Below are 23044 nucleotides of genomic sequence, written 5' to 3' on the forward strand. Positions count from 1 at the left end.
ACAACTTGATTCTGTTGACAATATTGGACTTTTCAGCAGCTTTAGATAGCAGTGCTTGTAGTATCTTTTGGAGCCACACCATGGGTAAATTGGAGCATGAAGGCACCATGAGCCAGTAATTTTGGTCCTATCTGACTGATCAGTATCAGAAGTCAGTGCTATCACAATCCCTCAACCTCTTATCTCCCCCAGGATGCTGTGAGCAACAGGGAGGCTGGGGTGTCATGTGTATGCGTCAGAGTGCCTTAACCCTCTTTTCTTTCTCCTTTCTATTCCTTGGGTAGTCATGGCTACCAGTCAGACTTTTTTTTCCCCCTTCACCTTTCCTGTGAGAGCCAGCATGATGTAGTGGTTAAGAGCGGCTGACTCTAATCTGGTGAGCCGGGTTTGTTTCCCTAATCCCCACTCCTCCACATGAAGCCTGCTTGGGTGACCTTGGGCTAGTTATAGTTCTCTCTCTGAACTCTTTCAGCCCCACCTACCTCACAGGGTGTCTGTTGTGGGGAGAAGAATGGAAGGTGATTGTAAGCTGGTCTGAGACTCATTAAAGGTAGAGAAAATCGGGATATAAAAACCAACTCCTCTTCTTCCTCCTCCTTTTCACTAAAAAGTTGGGTTTGCACGAGTGTGTCCATGTGGAATAATTATGCTGCCTCCTAATGACCCTAGCAAATCCCTCTGGCTTGGCCATGGATTTGGTGTCTGTGTGGATGAGCAGCCAGGCTTGCAGGTAAGAGTTTAATGGAAGTCTCAGATCTTTAAAGAGAAAATATCTTTATTAACTAGCAAGTGTCCTAGGGATAGTCTCTTGGCATAAACTTCAATTCTGCTTCTTCCCATTCTACCGTTCATGGCACACTTTTGCTGAGTGAGCTGAACATTTAACCTTTTCGTTCCCAGCTGGGAGGGATTCTGTGAGAGCAATCCTGTAGCAAGGAGACAAGCTATCCCTGTCAAGTCTGCTTTCAACCAATTACGTCCTTTTGTACAGTCCTGATTTTTAGGGCTGCAGGCCAGAATATTAACAGTAATCCATCACCCCTTCATGACAGGGTAGTCAAATGGTCTCCTTTCTTTTTCCCATTTATTAGATGTGTGTAGTTCCTTCCCTGAGCATAATGTGAAGGTTTTACAGCAGGGTTCACAGGTAAGTGTGAGTTTTCCCTGAGGCAGATGGCTCCTGATTCTATACAAGTGCTAAGAGAGATAACTGCTTGGTCCCAGGCATTCCTGCTGTGAGTTCCTGAAGGGTTTCACCTTATCTGTCATGCTGTTGAACATCCGGATGAAAATGCTGGCACAAGTCGGAGATTTGGGACGGAATATTCTTAGCACATTGAAACACGTCTGTTCTTTTCAGCTGAGACAGTGGATGGCTTTAGTCAGTATCTCGAGGTAGTAATGATCTGCAGGAGGGCAAATAAACTGAAGCTCATTCTAGACAAGCTTAATAATTCTGCTTCCAGTGATTGATGAGTCAGCTTGTGCTGTGTGGGAGTTGCAAGACAGAACTTGGAGGTACTGTGGGCCAAACAAGACCTGATGTAAAGGAACTATGGACTGGGACTTCCCTGTCTTGTTATTTTTAAAATCTGGTTTGCAGTGACAGGTGGCTGCTTTGAGGACCTCAAGAGTGTAGCTAGGTAAGGAGAAGTTTAACTTTTTCCTCCTGCGCCTCTTCCATGATTTAAAAGACCTTTCCAAAGCTGCGATTGGCTTTTGTGGGGGAATAAACTAATTTAGCTACCCGAATTCATATATTTTTCCCATCAGGAATCTATTTCAAATTGGTAGTGAGGAATTTTGAATCATCACGAAGTATGGGAGGAAAGGATGAAACACCTTCTCTCTTTCAGTGATTTTCATGGCAACTGTGTGTGGGGTCCCTGTAAATTGGCAATTTGAAAAATGCAGGTCCTGGGGCACATTTGGCCCTATTAGATCTATGCTTTTGGATGGAGGCTGAGGTATCTTCCTATGGCATGTCTGACTTCAGTTGGTGCACCGGTTGTAGCCATTCCATCCTGGATAGGTAGGCTGTGGCAACAGTTAACCATATTCTAATCAAATATACAATGGATGATTATAATGTGCTCTGCATGGGGCTAGCCATTGTGGCACAATTGTGGATAGAGGTACTGGGAACAGAGTCCCCCTGTTTTAAATGCACTATTCATTTGCTTCCAGACACCATTCAAAGCACTAGTTCTTGCATCTTAAGATGCTAAGTGGTCTAGGACTGGGGTACTTAAAGACTACTTGCTGCCACATAAACCTGACACTAGTTGTGATATTCCACAGTACAACAGTACATGCTTCTGTGTTTAAAACAATACTTCTAGGTTTTGTTTAATTTTTACTTTTGTTTGTTGCCAGAGGTTGTACACAATCTTACAGTCATCTCCTGCTAAAGCCTTCCTTAAAATGTGCCATTATTTTAATGAGCCATAAACGTTTTGTTCAGCTCTGGGACAGGCAACATATAGACATGATTCTTTGGAACTTGTGTATTCTTGAAAGGATGTTTCCATACAAGATTTCGTTTGGTTCTTATGTGTATTAATGCAACAGTGTGGAAGCCTGTTGTCTCAATTATTAAAACCCCAGGATTCCTTTAAAAAGTTCTTAGGCCAAAAACGCAAGGTCGGTTTAGCCTCCTTTATTCCCTGTTTCAGCCAGGATTCAGCCAAGATCGAATGCATGCGTTTTGCCAAACGTGCATTCGATCCTAGCTAAATCCTGGCTGAAACAGGGAATAAAGGAGGCTAAAGCGACCATGCATTTTCGCCTGTAGAGTGCCACTGTAATGGGGAATATACCATGAGAAAAGGCACATAAAATGACTCATACTTGCTATATGTTTTAAAAGGCTGACTCCTTATTCTGAATATTTCAGGTTAGTAAGGCCTGGCCTTCTCATCTAAGAAACTACAGTATGGCAAACGTATGCATCATGCATTTAGCTAGTTATGACCTTTTCAGGGTGAACAGAGTGGTGATCTCTGTTTGTAAGAGAATAATCACATTCTAAGAACTGCCGTGCCTGGAATCCTATTCTGCATTGTTTTTCAAGAAGAGCACAGCTCCCCTTCTTAATTTAGATTTTGGTTTTAACTATAAACCTAGCTTTGGCTTTGGCTTACAATATAGAGGCCTTTTGTAACAAGCGAACAGAAAAGGAGAAGTCTGTAAGAATTGAAGTCTGTAAGAAGTGTGGTAGATGGTTTGTCAGATGCGTCAGTACATTAATGTTTGCACTTTGTACATTCAGGATGGCAGGGTTCCAGCAATTCTCTTGCTGCTAGTTTAATTTCTTATAAGTCTGTGATTTCATGGGCAGATTTACATGAAGTGCCAATACAGAGCAATGAAATTGTACAGCTTGTTTTTGACCCAGCTCACTATACAAGAGTAATCATCCGTCTGAATGGTGCAACTGTCACCTTTAATTCTTGTACCAAAAACCGGCAAGCAAGCATTTAGGACACCTTCGATGCTGATAATAGGATGAAATTTTGTAGTGCTTTCTCAGTCTCTGATATCAAGATGTATTTTTCATTGCTTGTGCTAGGGAATAGATTGCATGACTGAGAGAGTTTTAAAGTTGTACCACTTTTAAGAATAAATTGCATAAACCTTTCTGCCTGGGTGAGTAAACCAGCGTCCTTGGGATCTGCCTTGGGGAAGCATTTTTTAAATGCAAGATCAATACAAACGTTCACATCAAGGAATGATTCATATTTTGTGACCAGTGTGGTTGAAATTTGAGGTCATTACTATTCCCCTACCACCTAGTTATGATACATGTCCCCTACTGTAAGGACATAATACATCACTGCACTGTAGTGCCATATCTTCTAGCTTTGGTTTTGTGTGAAAAGGGGGAATTAATTTTGAATACTTATTTGACATGAAGCATCTCTAACAAGTCACTGACCAGGAACTAAATGGCTGCATTATGGTCTTTCATACATGCACTGGGGTTTCTTGGCTCATAAACTTAAAGGCCACACACAAAAACTGGAAAACCCTCTAGCATGGCACAGTGTGGCACAAGGAACTGCGGTTAGAGAAGGATACTAAAGATGTGTCCAATGTGCATAAAGAAGTATTTGAATACACACAGGACTTTTTTTGGATCCTGGCCAGTGCTTTTGAGTTTAATCTTCATTACAAGATAGTTGTGAGGGGACATGAAATATAGTAAGTAAACTAATATGGTATACAAAAATGAGTATTAATAAACAGAATTGTGTGTGTGTGTTAAGTGCCATCAAGTCGCTTCTGATTCATGGCAACCCAATGAATGAAAATCCTCCAAAATATCCTATCTTTGACAGCCTTGCTCAGATCTTGCAAATTGAGGGCTGTGGCTTCCTTTATTGAGTCAGTCCATCTCTTGTTGGGTATTCCTCTTTTCCTGCTGCCCTCAACTTTTCCTAGCATGACTGTCTTTTCCAGTGACTCTTGCCTTCTCATAATGTGACCAAAATACGATAGCCTCAGTTTAGTCATTTTAGCTTCTAGGGTCAGTTCAGGCTTGATTTGATCTATAACCCACTGATTTGTTTTTTTGGCAGTCCACAGTATCTGTAACACTCTCCTCCAACACCACATTTCAAAAGCATCTATTTTCTTCACTTTCTTCACAATTTGACTAGTCCAGAGTAAAAAAACCTGAAGAGAATAGATAGCTGAGGGGTTGTTCAGAATGGTGTCAGAAAGGTAAGAAATGGGTAAGGAATTTGGGGTTGAAAAGTTAGAGTCCCTAACCAGGGGAGGGATGCAATGGTGAATGGTCATCTGGCCAGTAGGTCGACTGGCCAAGAATGGAAGGCAGAGGAGCTGGGGAGCAGGTAGGAAGATGTGGAGGGTTAAGTGTGGGAAGGAGAGCTGAATGAGATGAAAGCATACTCTGCCTGCCTTGAAGAGGAGCGGTCCTGTGGTCTTGTGCTGATGGTGCTGGAAGAAGGTTCTGGAGAGGAAGCAACTACAAAAATTGTGGGCTTGAGATGCCTTTCTTATGCATCTGGAATTAACTGGTCTCCAGTGGGGAGTCCTGCCACTGGCCAAATTCAGTGCAGCATTGGGACCATGGGGGGTTAGATCCTGCATTCTGTCTTTGGGTTCAATTTTTTGGTTAACAGAGGATGATGTGTACGTGGTGGAGCATAAGTCCAAATATGGTCACAAGGATGATGCGGGTACAGGGGAGGCAACACAGGATGACAGGATAATCTAAACTGGATTATTGTATTACCTAGCTGGGAAGACTGGTTAAGGCCTATTTGACAAAGGCTGAGAGGTGGCTTGGCAGCCTTTCCTGGGCCTATGACTGGAGCCATTTTTATTGTGAAGATTTTGATAGCTTTGCTTATTGTCCTGGAAATCTGGCTTATTGTTGCCATGAGTACAAGGAGCTCTTGAGAGTTAAACGAAACAATCCTTCGTTACTGTGCTTCTGGGTCATTTGCATTTTACATTTACTTATTTATATCCCACAACCCCTCTTTGAGAATGCCTTGGGGGAATTCCTGCCTTAATCAACAGGCCTCACTTTCACATCAAACTGTCTATTTATTGATGTTAAAACAGCTTTCTCGAGACCCTTTCAATGATAAAAATTGGGATTTTCATAGATTTGGGGTTATAGTTCAACTTTGTAGCTTCTTTTAAACATCCGCCATCATTTGCAACTGTGAACATACCCTGTTCTCCTGAGGATGCCTAGCATTTTGGATTTCATATTGATATAATCCAATTACTCAGCCTAGATGGTGCAGTCCTATTTTGTCCAAGGAATACATCAATCCAGCATAAGTTGAAACCATCTCTAGCCTAATGCATAACATGATGAAGTTGCAAAGGGAAAGCTTCTACCTCGGTGGTGTATTAGTGTTTGAAGTGAATAATTTGCTAAGAGTGAGAGATGAGTGACTTTGAGGGAGCAGGGAATCTCTTAAGGGAATAGGTTTTATAACAAGTATGCCATCTGGTACATTCAGTGTATGAAAAGGTTTTTCTCTTTAGAAGTTTGTGCCAAGGATGATCATCCTTCCTTTGCCAGGGTTGGCTTAGTGGTATCCAGAGAGTAGGGTTCAGTTTCAGAGGCGGGGGGGGGGGATATTTCTTCCCTTAACCTCCAATTCAAGCATCAAATACTGATCAAACTGCAGTTGGTAGCTGCTTATTTATAAATATATCTGGCATTGTCAGCATTCTGCTGAGAGATCTTTCGTCTCTTTGCTTTTCTTCTAGGAGCCCTCTTTCTAAAGTGGCCCAAAAGTATGGGAAAGAGTATGCGAGTGTTGACCAGAGTCCAACAGAACCACTTTTTTTACTCCACACAAGGTCTCTGAACATACATTTTTAAAGAAACTGCAAATACTATACAGGGAAGAAACCATATAAATACAAATGGGAAAATCTCAGAGTTACTAGCGGGTTACACTTTCATGAAGAAATAATATGTTCTAGAAAGCCAGAATAGTTTCTATCATCCTTCTCTTCTTTCTCCTTCCTCCACTCTTCATCAATATACTACTGCTGTACTATGAGGAACATAGGGCTAGGAATGGAGGGATGCAAGGATAATGTGCTGCATCCAAGTAGGCCAAATAATTTGCAGGAATTTAAAACTAATTCAGTGGGGTTAAACATTCAGGCCCAATAGTAGGCTTAAATCAGCTAGAGAGAAGGCTGAGTGGTACAGAGTGCGGACCTTCTTGATGGCAAATTGTTTGGAAAAGGGTAAGAACAGAAGAAAGGCCATGCTGGATCAGACCAAGGCCCATCAAGTCCAGCAGTCTGTTCACACAGTGGCCAACCAGGTGCCTCTAGGAAGCCCACGAATAAGACAACTGCAGCAGCATTATCCTGCCTGTGTTCCACAGCACCTATTATAATAAGCATGCTCCTCTGATCCTGGAGAGAATAGGTATGCATCGTGACTAGTATCCAGTTTTAGTAGTAGCCATGCATAGTCCTCTCCTCCATGAACATGTCCAACTCCCCTCTTAAAGCCTTCCATGTTGTCCGCCATCACCACATCCTGGGGCAGGGAGTTCTACAGTTTAACTATGCGTAAGTTATTAGTATTTTTCAGTAGTGCTAGATTGGTCTGTAGGTATCACCCAACTTTGCTGGAAGATTATAAGGTATGACCTGAATACAGATTGCAATTGCCTCTTGCAAACAGGAGGAGGGTGTCAATATGTTGCCGCAGGGATCCTGGTCCAAACATGCTAAACTGTGCATGTGAGTTGTAGAGGCTAGCTCTTCTTGATGGCTAAAGGGAGATACTGATGGACTTCCTTAAGCAAAAGAAAGAGTCCAGAGCTTCCATATAATGTTAACTGAGCCATTTAACTGTGGTGACAGGGAAAAAGATGGATTTAGTTATTTATTTCATTTATATTCAGACTTTCTTCCAGATAGGGCAGAAGAGGTATCTGCATTGGGCCAGTTAGTGTAGAAATAAACTCATGTAGAGAACAGTAAGATCATACTTGTTTGTAGCCAAATTGATTGGAACGAAGGCATCAGGACTTGCACCTAGGCTATGAACTTGGATTTGTGCTCTCCATTCTTCAAATGCACATGTGTTATATTCAGAGGCTGTGTATATGCACAGTTCACTTCCACCATGTTCATTTTTACCCCATTTGACCATCTACACAGAACAAAGATATCAACCATGTAGGAAATACCTGACTTAACACTCACGTGGATATTTAATGATGGTTTTGAAAGGTGAAGGAAACTAGAATGTTATGGAATTCATGCCAAAATAATAAACCTTAAACTATTTCTCTTTTTCTCTAATGTAGAAATGAGATCCATCTTCTTATGCATGTTGCATTTTAGCTCTGTCTTTTTATATGATTTTTTAAAAAACGACAATCTTATCTAAATTCCCTTCAGTCCTTTATCAGGCAGACTTCTCTGCATTTCTCTTTTTCACTAGGCCTGTCTTCAGACAACTCTTAATTACTCGTTTGATCTTTAATTCTTTGCAATTTACACCTCTGCTTGACACACTACAGCTGTGGTGTTGATGGAGATACCCAAAGATAGTAAAGACCTGGGGGGGGGGGGTCTGGGTTTGTGATGAGGGAAGAATACACATGCCACTTTGTTAGAATAAAAAGTGGGTTGTATAGAGTGTTGTTTTTCTGCAGATTAGCTTTAAAATATATAAGAATTCATTTGTTTTACTGTGATGTAGTTCAACTGCATTCACTAGCTTCTGATATTGTTCAGTAGTCTGCATGGAGGTGGTAAAAATGTAACAGATTTGCTAGCATTAGGAAGAATGGGTTGGACCCTGCCATCCATCAGTGGAAGGTACTGATGGTTGTGGATCTTCCTGGCTGCTCCCCACAGAAAAGACACCAGAAAAGATTATTCCCAAGATATGAGACCCACACTGAGTAATACCCCTTTAGGCTGGGTGGCTACAGTGGAGAGGGGAAAGAGGCTAAAACACTCCCTCCTGAACAGAGCTAAGGTGACATCAGAGGAAGGAGAGAGTAATTTTACTCCCTTCCCCTCCCTCACCACATCCTTCCATCCTAGTGCCTGTTGCTGCATCTGGGTCCTGTAACCTAGGAATAAACTTTTCCAGGGTCACAAAGGGCAGCTGGAGTGAAGAAAAAGCTGGGAAGATCTACAGTTCTTCCACTGGATCCAATCCATTGTGAATTGGCAGTAGTTTAAAGGTAGACCCCTGTGGAAGCACCAGGTCATTTCTGACCCATGGGGTTGACGTCTCATCACAACATTTTTTAGGCAGGCTATGTTTACAGGGTGGTTTGACATTGCCTTCCCCAGTCGTCTACAATTTACCCCCAGCAAGCTGGGTACTCATTTTACTGACCTTGGAAGGATGGAAGGCTGAGTCAACCTTGAGCTGGCTACCTGAAACTGACTTCCTTCGGGATCAAATTCAGGTTGTGAGCAGAGCTTTGACTGCAGTACTGCAGCTTACCACTCTGCACCATGGCATTACAAAACTCAAAAGCATTCATAATCAATTAGGCTAACACTGTCCAGAAGAGGTCGTAGAAACATAGACTTGGAAGGGACCTCTAGTGCAAAGCTTCTTAAACTGTGGGTCGTGACCCCATATGGGGTCATGCAACTGAATGTGGGGGTTGCGAAAAATTTGGCAACAGTAAAATTTCTTTATGATTTATTATCAGTAAATGTTTGATTTGTATACCTATTTTATATAGCTATATACCTGGTGGTGGGGCGCAGCTTCAGGCTTGTGAGAGGCGAGTGGGGTGGGGCAGAGCCACCTTCACGCCCACCCGCCAGCCACGCCCTAGGGCTGTTGAAAAAAAAATTCGGTAAAATTCGGATTCGGCAAAATTTGGCCTGTTTTAATTTGGGAAATGCCGAAGTTTGAACTCCCCTGCTTTGGATCCGTGGAATTCGGCGCGGGATTTGAGTTCGAGGAAAAATTCGGCTGAATAAAGCCATAAAAACTACATTCCAGCCATTCCGTGGCTGCAAGGGGTGCATTTTTGGGGGTAGAGCCCCCAAACTTTCAGTGTGGCTTCAGAGGAGCCTTCTTGCAAGAACCCCCAAGTTTTGTAAAGATGGGATCAGGGGGGGGCGAAATATGGGCCCCGAAAGGGGTCCCCCCATTAATGTGCATTTTTATTCCGTTTACAGCACACATTCGAGCCATTCCGTGGCTGCAGGGGATGCATTTTTGGGGGTACAGCCCCTAAACTTTCAGCATAGCTTCAGAGGAGCCTTCTTGCAAGAACCCCCAAGTTTTGTAAAGATGGGATCAGGGCCCCCCGAAATATGGGGTCCCCCCCTTTTCCCTATTGGGATGAATGGGATCAGCCGATCCTATGCATCTAGAGAGCAGCAAATCCAAGGCAAAACCTCCCGTGCTAACCATTGCAATGCAAAGCAACACGCGAGCTGTGCATTGCATGCTATTAATTAACTCAGCAAAAAGGAAAAAAGGAGCCAGGTGACTTGGACTGTGCAAATGTATTGTGAAAGTCAGATTTTGCAAAAACATTTTTGAGCTAGCAGCAAAACAGACTGTGCAAAAAAACAAACAAACCAGAGTTTGTATTTTCTGCCTTGCTCCTTCTGCTCATGGTGGAGGGACGCTCCCCCCTTATGCAAACGACCCCACCAAACTCAAGCAAGTCTCACCAGCACCACCCCCCACCTCTCCAACCAATACGGCGCCGCGGAGCACACCCCAAATGGGGAAAAAATCCAAGACGTGGGGATCTCACGCAAGCCGCCCCATTGCACTCAACCCCAGGCTAGGGGCAAAAACAGGGGAAAACACCAAGGAGGAGGCGCGGCCTGGGTGCCGAGCAGAGAGAGACTCGCTAGCCGCTGCACAGACTCAACTTTAAAAGCAGTACACACACTCCCACAGAGGTGAGTAGTCACACACCCCTCGGCAGAACGGGCAAAAGCCTCCTTTGGCTTCCACCCCCCCACAGAAACTGTCCCCCACACACAGACTCTGCTTCCTCCCCCCACATACACACGGGAAAAAGTATAGATTAAAGCCCAAAAAGGGGTCTTACTGTGGATGTCTTCTGTTCCATCAGGAGGGACTGGGAGGATTGGGTAATCCAATACGATTCCATTTAAACATGGGAGGTTTTGCCTTGGATTTGCCGCTCTCGAGATGCACACAGGATCGGCTGTAAATGGAACAAAAATGCACATTAAGGGGGGACTCCTTTTGGGGCCCATATTTCAGCCCCCCCCCCCCCGATCCCATCTTTGCAAAACTAGGGGGTTCTTGCAAGAAGGGACCTTTGAAGCTATGCTGAAAGTTTGGGGGCTCTACCCCCAAAAATGTGCCCCCTGCAGCCACGGAAAGGAGCGAATGTGCACACGCACCCCCCCCCCCCATGGGGATTTCTCTCTCCATGGGGATTTCTTTCTCTCCCTGGGCCGCGCAGCAGCTGGGCTCACGTGCTCAATCGCGACTGATTGGCCAGAAGAAGACCCTGCTTGGCCACCGATTGGCTGCGGGAGAATGCTGCTTACTAACTGACGGTTATGCTGCTGCACTGAACCCCGAATTTGCTGAATTTATTCGCCGAACACTCCCTTTTTCTCCCACTGCTCCATCAAGCAGCATGGAGAGACAAAGGCTGGGGGCAAAGGTTGGCCACCAAAGTTAGCATCCTGGGAAGTCTATCCCAACACAAAGATTGTCCTTTTAGCTTCTAGATCTTACTACTACTCTAACCAACCAAGTTAACATTAGTTTTACATGATTGATAGAACTCCCTGTTTAAGATAGTTTAAAGGTCTTAAATGTTGATTGTAAAAAAAATAGTGGTTCCCACAGCTGTTCTTTCATTCATGACTTAAAGTATATTTGGGCTATTGTTAACAATCCTACATAAAAGACAGGTTTGGTATACCCCTTCCTAAAATTCTATTCTATGCTGACAAGTTAAAATTATTATACTGTGAAGAGTTTTGTAAAATTAACTTGATAGAGACTTGATAGTTTTTAATTTCCTGAATCAGCCTAGAACTTCATCTCTCATCGCTTTAATTTGATTCAGTTCTTCAGGAAGAGAAAATAATGAAAATAATGGCTCTGGCATGGATACTGGCCCCACACATTCCATAGTGGACATGTATGCAAAGAATTCACCGAGTTCCTTTGCCTTTAGCAACTTCATCTCCATTTAGCCATCAATTTATTCTTTGGTCATCCAAAGGCCCTACTGCTACTGTGGCTGGTTTCCTGCTCTGGATATATTTAAAGACATACTCTTTGTTTGTCTTCATAGAATAGAATCATAGACTCATAGAGTTGGAAGGGACCACCAGGGTCATCTAGTCCAACCCCCTGCACAATGCAGGAAACTCACAGCTACCTCCCCCCACACACCCATTGCCCAGAAGATGGCCAAGATGCCCCCTCCATGAACTGCCCAATTTCATAGAATCAGCATTGCTGATGGATGGCCATCTAGCCTCTGCTTAAAAACCTTCAGGGAAGGAGAGCTTACCACCTCCCGAGGAAGCCTGTTCCACTGAGGAACCACTCTGACTGTTAGAAAATTCTTCCTAATGTCTATATGGAAATTCTTCTGATTTAATTTTAACCCACTGGTTCTGGTCTGACCTTCTGGGGCAACAAAAAACAACTCGGCACCATCCTCTGTATGACAGCCCTTCATGCTTTTAGCAATCCGCTCTTCAAATTCTCTTTTTGCATGCCTGATTATTAACTTGCACTTCTTTTGCCAGACCCTGTGCTCTAGGGTTGCACCATGTTTCTGAGATATCCACTATATCTACATTGTCATTTAGTACCAACCACTCCAGCTCCCCCATCTTGGCTCAGAGGCTTCTAGCATCAGCATATAGGCATGTATAACATATTTCTTTCAACAATTTTCACCTACCTGGGCCCTTTTGTCTCCACATATGGCCCTCCTTTGTCATCATACTCTCTCTCCTAAGTTTTGTTGTGCTATTACCATTATTACCCTGAGCAGTTACACTATTGTCCATTTGGACAGAGTTGTTCCAATAAGCACTAGCAGCATGGTTCCCCTTTGGTTCAAGTGAATCCCATCTCTTTTGTATAGGTTCAGCTTGTCCCAGAAAGTTCTCCAGTGCCTAACAAATCTAAACCCTTCCTCCTGGTAACACTTTCTCATCAATGCATTGAGACGCCAGATCTGTGCCTTTCTATAAGTGGCCCTGCTTGTGGAACCAGTAGCAATTTTGAGAACACTATCTTTGAAGTCCTGCCCTTTAACTTTCTGCCTAGTAACCAAACATTTTCCTCCAGGACCACAGAACTACATTTCCCAATATCAGTGGTGCAAATCTGCACCAGAAACACTGACTCCTCCCCAGCACTATGTACCAACCTGTCTAGATAGAACATGATGTTCTCCACCTTCAAACTAGGCAGGCAAGTCACCATGCAGTCAAAATGCATGTCACAGACCCAACCCACTATATTTTTAATAATCAAATCACTCATTACCAAAAGCCCATCTCCCCCAATACCAGAGGGGTATCCTTGTTATAAGAGGTTATTGGTCTGTTATATCTGGCAGATCAGTGAAACTCTGTTGAATATGGTTATCTAAAGGTAGGAGAAGAGCATTCTAGGACAAGGATTTTTTTATTATACATGTTGGGAGCTGCCAAGGACACAGCTGTGAATTAAAATATCTTTGTGCAGCTGCCCAGTATAATAAGCCACTGGGCTACAGTTCAGTGTTCTTAAGCTACAGGTAGTAGAAAAGAGCAAGAGTCCAGTAGCACCTTAAAGACTAACAAAATTTCTGGCAGGGGATGAGCTTTTGTGAGCCACAGCTCACTTCTTAGTGTATAGGGTGTCTCCACCCACTCTAGGAAGCCACTGGCTCATGCTACCCAGGAATGACTATAAAAACGTAAAGTGGTACTTTGCACGGCAACATAGACTTTATTGACTCCATTTTAGTGTCACAAGACAGCAAAAGAGAGAGGGTGACGTGTGACTGAGCTTGTCAGGATTTTGCTCAGCTAGAAGGGTTCTCGATGTTCCCACCACTGATTGACATGTCTGCAGCAATTCCATTTTCCACGCATCACTGCACTATTTCAGGCTTTGGGGGTGCTTTCTATATAAGCTCAACACTCAGCCTTGCTGTCTTTGTGTGTAATTGTCCCTTTCCTTAGGGCAATCCTCAGTGCCACATGGTGTATTGATAATCAGCAGGAGCCTTTTGCAGGGGATTGAGAAAGGGAAGGCAGGAAGATCTCTTGGTTAGTCTAAATCCAGCCATAGGTCCTAGCTTATGAATGTTCTGAATCATATAAGATCTCCTACAATGTCCCAATAACCTTGTATTTTGTACAGTTCATACCATTCTGCTTCCAGTTTTGCCTCATTCCTGTGACTTGAGACTTAACTCCCTGCAGTTAGTAATTTACCCTACAAAAGCAGGTGTCTTCAGATATAGTAATTGTTCTGTAGTGGCAGCATCAATTGCCAAAGTGACCATGCGTACGTGTACCGACTGGCCTCTTAGTACATTTTATACTAATTCGGGAGTTCATTATTTATTTAGCACCATTAATGTACATGGTGCTTAAAATGGTATTTTAAAAACTATTTACAACTTCAGAGATGACTGCATTTTTTAAACTCTGCATGCTAAATGTCCTCACAATCCAACACTAGTTTTTTTTTCCTCCCTGAAGTATTTGTGTTACCTGCTGAAGAAAAAAAGTTGCAAAGACTGTAGGCATGCAAAGATTTTGAAAACACATTGAATTGGGCACGTGTAGTGCACACGTGTAGTGCACTCATAAAGGTAAAGGTCCCCTGTGCAAGCACCGGGTCATTCCTGACCCATGAGGTGACGTCACATCCCGACGTTTCCTAGGCAGACTTTGTTTACGGGGTGGTTTGCCAGTGCCTTCCCCAGTCATGCTACTAGTAAAAATGGATACTAGTCATGATGCATTCCTATTCTCTCCAGGATGAGAGGAGCATGCCTATTATATTAGGTGCTGTGGAAGACAGGCAGGATGGTGCTGCTGCAGTCGTCTTGTTTGTGGGCTTCCTAGAGGCACCTGGTTGGCCACTGTGTGAACAGACTGCTGGACTTGATGGACCTTGGTCTCATGGTCTTTCTTATGTTTCTCTTAGGCATTTTTCGCCATAGCATGCATTAATTTCTGGTAGGGAGACTATTCTGGAAGTCAGGCCGGTGGAATCTTTGCCCTCAAAGTGCAGGTGTCTGAGATAGACATGACACCAGTATTGCCAGGAGTGAGTTAGCCAAGTGAATTTACCTTAGTTGAAGGTAGCAAATCTGGAGAGCTGATCTCAGGATTAATTCATTAATATGGCAAATCTCCTTCCCAGATCTCCTTACAAATTTGCCACTGGCAAGCATCACTTGTTTTTTTTCCTCCTGCTGTCAAGTCACATCTGATTCATGGTGATCCCTGAGACATTCAGAGGTAGTTTGCCACTGCCTGCCTCCATGTCACAATCCTGGTATTCCTTGGAGGTCTCCCATCCAAATACTTGCCAGGGTTGACCCCGCTTAACTTCTGAGATCTGACGGGATCAGGCTAGTCTGGGCTATCCAGGTCAGGGCAAGCATCACTTGTAGCTGAAGACAATTGGCCTGCTCCCTCCATTGCAAAGGTGCTAATAAAATAAGGAAAGGATAGCAGAACCAAGGAATGGCTCAAACACAGTACCTGAAAGTAGAATGAGCTGCAATCCTCTTTCTTAGGAGTAAGCCTCATTGAATTAAATTGGACTTACTTCTGAGCAAATCAGCTTAGAACTGCACTCTCAGTCTACAAGGTCTAGAATAACAGCCCCCAAACTAGAAGGTGGGGTTATACTGGGCCCAACATTATTGCTGGAAAAGCAAGTGAATGCAATTATCAAAACACCATCTTCCTGCTGACCCCTGGGTTACTGCTCATTACTGCTGGGAGACACAGACCCAGGAATAACAAGAGGGGTCAACAAATATCTGGCAGTAGTCCTGGCTTTAAAGTCACGATAAAGTTTAACCATGAGCTAAACAGAAATATTATCTATGTACTGCCTATATTTCTCCCTATAAAGATATTTATTTAATTTTATATTTGAAATTTTAAAATAATTTATAAATCCCAAAATTTTAAAGCCATGTTATTTATAATATTTTATCACTCTGTGATGTTGCAAATTTTGTTTTTATCTTATGTATCTTTTTAATATTTTAACTCTCTATGATGTTGTAAATTTTGTCTTTTGTCTTATGTAAGTTGTGCTCAGCCCTTACCTGGATGGCCCAGGCTAGCCTGATCTCGTCAGATCTCAGAAGCTAAGCAGGGTCAGTCCTGGTTAGTATTTTGATGGGAGACCACCGAGGAATGCCAGGGTTGCTGTGCAGAGGAAGGCACTGGCAAACCACCTCGGTTAGTCTCTTGCCATGAAAACCCCAAAAAGGGGTTGCCATAAGTTGGCTGTGACTTGACGGCACTTTACACACACACACCCATGTTGCGCTCAAGATCTTTGGTCGGATGAGCTTGAAATAAAAGGAAAAGGAGTTAACACAATTGCAAATAAAAAAAAGGCTTTCTTCCAACTCAGCCTAGCCTGAAAGATGGCCCATTACTTTGATACGGCTGATCTGGCCACCTGAATCTACACCACAGTAACATTGAGACTAGACTGTAATGCACTGTACATTGGTCTCCCCTCAAAATCAGTTCAGAAACTCCAGTTGATGCAGAATGCCATGGCTCAGTTTATCAGGAGCTAGATAGAGCATGTATATTACTCCCATCCTGCAGGCGCTTTACTGGCTGCCCATCAGTTACCAGGCTCAATTTAAGGTATCCCATGCCCTGGACCCTTCATGGCCTTGGACCCTCATATCTGCAAGATCACATCTCCCTCCACATTCCACCATGACAGCTTTATTCATCGAAGCAGAGTCTTCTGCAGGTGCCAACCGGCAAATTGGCAAAATCAACAAATGGCCTGCCTGAGGAGGTCAGGAAGGCTTCCAGTCTCCTGGCTTTTTGCAAAGTATGCAAAACTGAATTATTCAAGAGAGCATTTTTACACAGGCAATAGAGTTGCACTGTACTAAATGATTCACAAAGTAAGTTTGAAAAATTATTAGGGACTGTAGTCTATACTACTGTGTATAGGTTGCTGAAATTAGGATCCTGCTATGGAATTTTGTATTGTTTAATGTGTCATGTTAATACTTACGCTTTGCTTCAGTTCTGTTTTTAGATTTCTGGTTGGTTCTACAACCCAAATCCTGTGCATTGTTTGTTGAATGTCCCATCCGTTGATTGAATTGACTCATTCTATGTAATCTGCCTTGAGTTGCAGTGAGAAAGACGGACTATAATAGTGCATTCCTAAGGAGAGTTACTCCAGTCTAAGCCCATTCACTTCAATGGGCTTAGACTGGAGTAACTCTCCTTAGGAATGCACTGTTAATCACATAAATGAATAAAACAAATAAAATTACTAGAGCTGTTTTGGCCTCCTAGACCACTACCTAAGCTGGTCTTTTGACAAGCAAGTCTCCTTTTATTCAGTGAGCTTACTCCAGGAAGAAGGATTGCATCCTCATTCTACTTGCAGAGATCATATTAGTCCCATTCCCATGTTTTTCTTGGGAATTGTTCTCAAGTAAGCACACATAGAATTGTAGTCTGCAGCTTTTATTAGCAAAGTTATCAGTATTATGTGTAGAAAAATACAATACATGTGGCTGCTGAGGTAGGTGGGATCTTTCTGGGGTGACTTAGCCTCCCATTCCATCTTTAAGCAGGTCCACTCAGAGGAAGGACCTAGCCTCATTCTATTTGCAAAGACCATATTCTAAATCCCTTCCTGGTTTTAGAAGAAGAAGAGTTGGTTTTTATATGTCAACTTTTTCTACCACTTAAGGAAGACTCAAACCGGCTTACAATCACCTTCCCTTCCCCTCCCCACAACAGACACCCTGTGAGGTAGGTGAAGCTGAGAGAGGTCTAACAGAGCTGTAACTTGACCAAGGTCACCCAGCTGGCTTCACTTGTAGGAGTGGGGAAACCAATCCAGTTCACCGGATTAGCCTCTGCCGCTCATGTGGAGGAGTAGGGAATCAAACCCGGTTCTCCAGATCAGAGTCCACCGCTCCAAACCACCGCCCTTAACCACTACACCATGCTAGCTGTAACACTTATGCAAAACAGCAAGTTGTAAACAATAAAACCACGCTGGCCCTAGGGTTGCCAGGTCCCTCTTCACACCGGCGGGAGTTTTGGGGGGCGGAACCTGGGGAGGGCGGGATTTGGGGAGGGGAGGGACTTCAATGCCATAGAGCCCAATTGCCAAAGAGGCCATTTCCTCCAGGTAAACTGATCTCTATCAGCTGGAGATCAGTTTTAATAGCAGGAGATCTCCAGCTAGTACCTGGAGGTTTTAAACGAATTTCAGTATAAAGGCTCAATAACTGAAGACTGAATATTATAGAAATACAATGAAAATTTACTGACAATAGTGAAAGTGAACACAAACAGTGCAATGACTATAAACTACTTATCTAAAACTATAACTAAATACAAATCACAAGGAAATACAATATTCTAATACCATTGGTTGCACAAAAGATACGGTGGACAATCCAACAGGTAAGCCCAAAGTGTCTCTATGTGGGATAGAGCACTAATAGCAGCCTACAAAGGCAAAGTCTTTCCATCAATGGCATTCTTGTGAATTTGAGTAGAAGACGGGCTGAGTTCTCCTGGAATTAGCGATGCATACAAGCATTCGTACATTTGGCATGAACAATGGCAAAGTAGATATGTGGCATAAACAACGGCAAAATAGGAACTATCTCCGGATTGATTTTCACGTTTTCGCCACAAATTGTGGCTTCTTCAGCCAATACTTAAGTTGTTTTTCTTGGGTTTCTTGCTCTTGTTGAATAAACCTGTAAGTGCTGTTCTGCAGCCACCTCTCCACCAGCAAAGTCCAGCGAATGGCTCGCTGATCAGTTGATCAATCACTCTATAAATCAGTGACATATTCAAACCTGGTGGTTACGTGGCAGTCTGAACCCACAGGAATTTGAGCATCACTAGTCTGAGGGTTTCCAAGGTTCCTTCCTGTAACTGTAAACAATGTTTTGCCATTACCTAAGGATGTTGTGTATTAAGTATCCCATTTAGTTTCCAGAAATGTCTAGTTTTGGCTAGATCGCGTGCTTTATTTGAAATAACTTTTAAAAAAATGCAATACTGGACAACTTTTGTAGGCCCATTGGACCAACTCACCCAGCATTTTCTGTTCAAAGTGCTGGCTCTCAATCTACTCTGTCCAGTCATTATTCCAAGATAGGTTAATTTCTACATATGAGCTCTCTTCCTTCTTGCACAGGTCTGTGGAATGTCTGCAGGATTGCCCCTGGGTTGCTGGCACTCTAAAGCTGTCTTTGTAGTAATGGATTAACGCACCATGAACTGTTCCCTTTTGGGGCATGATGAAATTTGGGTGGTGGTAAAAAAAGAAGGCTAAAAATGACGTTGCAATATGTAATACTCCAAGGAAAAGCTTGTCATGTAAGAGCACAGCTAAAGTTAAGAATATCTTTGTTTTTCTTTTCAGCTGAAGTAAAAAGCACCTGCTGAGAGAGGGTTCTTTTTCCTAAAGGAAATGACAAAGTACCATTAAATTATGCAAAACTCTCATCAAAACACAATGATGTTTAAAGCATTTAGCTGTAAATTGTCGCAGCAGGAGTGGAACACGGTTTGGGGTGTTTGTCACCTGTGTTAGAAATGCTGAAGTCTTTTTTTCTTTGTAGCTGTGTGGATCAACCGTCAGGAAGGTGAACTCTATTGGGTTGCCTTGGCTGCCAGCTTGCAGGTTCTCTTCACTGAGCTCCACGCTCCTCTCTTGCATGGCTAAAATTGTCTCCATCCATCAACCTTAATACAGGGCCAGATGGGCATGGTTTTGTGAATTGTGCTCTCGCTAAGCATGTCGTGACAGTAATGGACAGCGGTAGGCAGCGGCTCCACAAGCATTTGGAACAGATGCCCAAGCCTCATTGCCATCTTGCCATGTGTTGACTGTGTGATTACCGGGTATGCAAAGCATGAAAGCTGTCCCCTGGGCAGCTTATGCTGGGCTGATCCAGAGCAGATTTTGATGAAGTAAAAGTGCCTGTGGTTTACCTGCTTATTGAAGGGTGCAAAAGATTTGTTCCGCAGTAACTAGAATCCACACTAACTAAATTTACTGGCATCCTGAGCATGGTATTAGGCTGTGTGCCATTAGTGTTATAAGGGTCATTTCTCTCTTTGAGGCATACTAAGCATCCTGTTAGAAGCCATTGAACTGCTGGCAATGAGCGGCAATGACTGACAGGCGGAGCTTTAGTAGTGAATTCCAAGGCTCTGAGCCTGCTGAGTTTTTCTTTCTGTCTTGTAATGTTTGAAGACAGCTTGGATGCTTCAAGCAGGCTGTAATTTGGAGGCATTAAAGCTTTTACTTGGCTCTGTTGTGGAAAGTCTGCAGTCCAAGCATGATAGTTTGGCTGCAATTATATATGGCTCAGTTTTATGGCTCCGCACACGTAAACTCTGGAGCTTATCCAGCCGTGAGTAAATCCTAAAATGTACAGATCATTAGAGGAAGTATTGAACCATTTACTTGCAGAATGGGCATAGATTAACGGGGAATGGATCAGTGCTTTTTTACCACATTCCATCAATTGAGATTCTTATCTGTTTCTTCCTTTTGGGTAGGGAAATGCCTACTTGGGCCATCAAGATTATTTCTATGTATTTCATATATGTATTTCACATATTCTGTTAACTACTGCTGAGCATAAACATTGTCATATTGGCATTTATGTGACATTTTTAATGTCCAAAGTGCTTCAGATGCATTGTCTCTGTAATCTTTACAATGGGCCTATAAGGTAGGTCAGAATTGTCATTTTTGTGCTACAGATGGAGAGCTGACATTGAAATAGTAGTGGTTTGCCTAAGGACAATGACCAGAGTCATAGTGGAGATGAGATGCAAGCTAAAGGCTCCCCAAGTTTCAGCTCAGCTTTTTAGCCACTGTGCTGAGATTGCTATAGTACAGCTGTGTTATAATATGGTAAAGGTAAAGGTCCCCTGTGCAAGCACCAGGTCATTCCTGACCCATGGGGTGAAGTCACATCCTGACGTTTACTAGGCAGACTTTGTTTACGGGGTGGTTCCCCAGTGCCTTCCCCAGTCATCTTCCCTTTACCCCCAACAAGCTGGGTACTCATTTTACCGACCTTGGAAGGATGGAAGGCTGAGTCAACCTTGAGCCGGCTACCTGAAACCGTGTTCTGTCAGGATCAAACTCAGGTCGTGCACAGAGCGTGGACTGCAATACTGCAGCTTACCACTCTGCGCCATGGGGCTCTTCATATATAATATGTGCCATACAGTTATTTAGATAAGTTGTTTTTATTTATTTACTTACTTCATTTATACTCACCTTTCTCACCAATGGGCCCCCCGAAGTAGCTTACATCCTTCTCTTCTCCTCCCTTTTATCCTCACATTTTTATCCTGTTTTATCCTATGTTAGGCTGAGACTGTATGACTGGTCCAAAGTCACCCAGAAAATTCTCGTGGCAAAGTGGGGATTCAAACCTGGGTAACCACTACCAAACTAGTTATATTTAGTATGTTACATGAACAAGAGCTTTACTGCTGTAGGGGACTGATGCCATGTATGCTATGTACAGTTGATAGCTTGGATTCTCCTGTAGTTTTATAGAAGGGAGTCATAAACTGAAGAGGATCTACAAAAGCCCCTGAGACCTTTTCCCATTCTTGTGCCACAAGTGGACACCCATGACATCTCTTGAAGATGCAACATAAACCATTAACTGAGGATTTGTACCACTTATTTGAAAATATGTGAAGTACCAGGAGTGTTCTGAGAGCAACGTGTTTTCCATGCATGGGGAATCCAAGCTATCAACTGTACATAGTCCTTTTCACAAATTAATTCTTGGGACTCCCAACTGCGTTTAACAGGAGCATGCACCATCCTCAGCCCTCCCAGTATGCATAGTTGCTATCTTGTATGAATCGGGCATCCAATGTTCATGCATTCCAGCGTCAGTGTGCACAAACTGACAGTTCATACAAGATGGCAACTATGCATGGTGCGTGCTCCTGTTACACGCAGTTGGAGTCCCAAGAATTAATGTGTGAAAACGACTACAGTTGTGGACCATCCAGTGAGGTTGCCTTTTCAACAGCCTTTTTGTTTCCAAACACACTGTTAACCCCTTCCCTTTAATTTTTTTTGCCAGTTTTCATTGTGGGGCTGAAGGGTTGATACTAGGAACTATTTCAAGACCAGAATTAATTGGAAATATATATTCCAAGAGTGAGAAACAACCCATTTTTCTAATAGTCTTAGACTTGGACATTATTACTGAAATACTGGCAAATGCACGCATCAGTGTAAATTGTCTAGCTGCATCTGTCAACAGGCACCTAAAGCAATAATAAACGGAGAACAGCTCCTCATAAATATCCAATATCCTAATTATCAGAGCTTGACTTAACCAATGGCAGGGTAATAAAAAATGAAGTTTTCTTTGCCATGAAAAATGCGCACTTTACTCCTGGAAAACTGACTGCACTGTTGCTCCTTTTATTTTGTGTGTGTGTGTGTGTGTGCGTTGTGAGCAGAGCATGAAGCGTATTGTCAAAAATATGGTGAGGGAATTTGAAGCCACTAAATATTTTATCACACTGGCAATGCAGTCGGGGAGAGCATAAGCCTTAAATCTATCAGGGTCTCACATTCCACCTCCTGAACTCTTTTAATAATATAAAAATTCAAGTTGTAGTGAGGTGTACCATCCACTTCTCAATGTGCAATGATATAAAGCATACCATGAATTATGTAATGGGTTTTGAAGTGGTATTTTAAAATGTTGCTGGTGTATATCTCTGGGAAATGTTGAGTAACTCAGTGCGCTAGACTTTGGTTTGGTTTAAGGCAGTTCAGTCTGGTAACAGAGTGGCTTCCGTCACTAATACAAGAGACACAAAGGTCTTAAGCATCCCTGTGTCTGTGTTTCTTGGTAACATTTGAAGTTCAACCTTCAGATGTGTAAGCGGTTCCTACTACATTGGTTTATATCTGAAAACATACTGGGGGCACCACAATGAGGCTATATATTCTCTGGTATCTTGATTGTGTCTTCATGTGACTGGTATGTAACTTTTGTGGTCTTGTGACACACAAGCCTCAATAGTCCAGTATAATGTTATCCAAGCTGAAACACTGGACATCCCGGCTATGTCAGGGACCAACTTGCAACTCCATGCATTAAATATCTTGTAACAAACACTGCCTTTTATTTAGTAAACAGTAAGAACTGTACAGAACATAGCTGCAACATAAGAACTATACGCATATCATTAATATATCTCATTCTCAATATGGGCCCATCCATCTATTTAAGTATCAAAGCCA

This window comes from Euleptes europaea, chromosome 15 (genome assembly GCF_029931775.1).
Source record: "Euleptes europaea isolate rEulEur1 chromosome 15, rEulEur1.hap1, whole genome shotgun sequence".
Taxonomy (NCBI): Eukaryota; Metazoa; Chordata; class Lepidosauria; order Squamata; family Sphaerodactylidae; genus Euleptes; species Euleptes europaea.